We start from the raw sequence: 820 nt of genomic DNA, 5'->3' as shown, positions 1-820 counted from the left end.
GAGCCAACCCTTTAGCGCCGCTGCTGTCCCGCGCCCTCCTCTTCTCGGCGCCCGGGGCGCTTCCAGCCGCTGCGCGCTGCGCCGCGCCAGGCGATCCAAAAAGGACACCTCCCCAGCGCCAGCGGCTGTGCGCCGAAAGTTGCCATTCTGTGCCTTTTTGAAGCTCAGTTCGCCACGCCGCCGACGGCCGCCAGGCGAGACAGTCCGCCTGCTAGGCACCGTCTACAAATTCGCGCTTTGTTTCTCGCAGGGAGGAAGAGGCAAGCAAGCCAACAACAGCGCAGGGATAAGGGATCGCGCCGAGCCTGGTCTGGAGGCTCCTCCTCGTTCTCTCCCGAGTGGAGAGGCCTGCAACCGAAAGAGGCAGGCAGGCTCAGGAGGGAGAAGCCTTCTCCGTGCAATCTCTCCAGGAACTCCCGCGCTCCTTGGAGCCCTGCCTCCGCCGTCTAGCGCCGGGACCATTGGGAAGGCAGTTAATTAGGAGAGATGCGTGGCTGGGGAAGCCTCTGGGCAAACCGGGATGGGATTTGTGCGCCTAAGCGTAAATCAGAGGAAGCGGAGAAGAGAGCGCTTAGGGGAACTGGGAAGGCAGCCGGCGCAGATAATTGCAAGGCAGGAGGAGGTCGGCTGCAGGAACGAGAGAGGAGAACAAGAAGGGAGAGCTGCGTGGGGGTGAGGGAGGAAGCCCCCCTCCCTTTGTTCTCCCAGGGAAGACAAAAGGGATCAGGCAAAAGCTGGAAGAAGGGAAGGGAACCTCCAGGGGAGGAGAGGGAAGGGAGACCTGGGAGAAGAAGCGAAATCGGACAACAGGCCCTGCGAC

The sequence above is a fragment of the Zootoca vivipara genome, chromosome 7 (genome assembly GCF_963506605.1).
Source record: "Zootoca vivipara chromosome 7, rZooViv1.1, whole genome shotgun sequence".
NCBI lineage: Eukaryota > Metazoa > Chordata > Lepidosauria > Squamata > Lacertidae > Zootoca > Zootoca vivipara.
Note: the sequence above shows the minus strand (reverse complement) of the source record.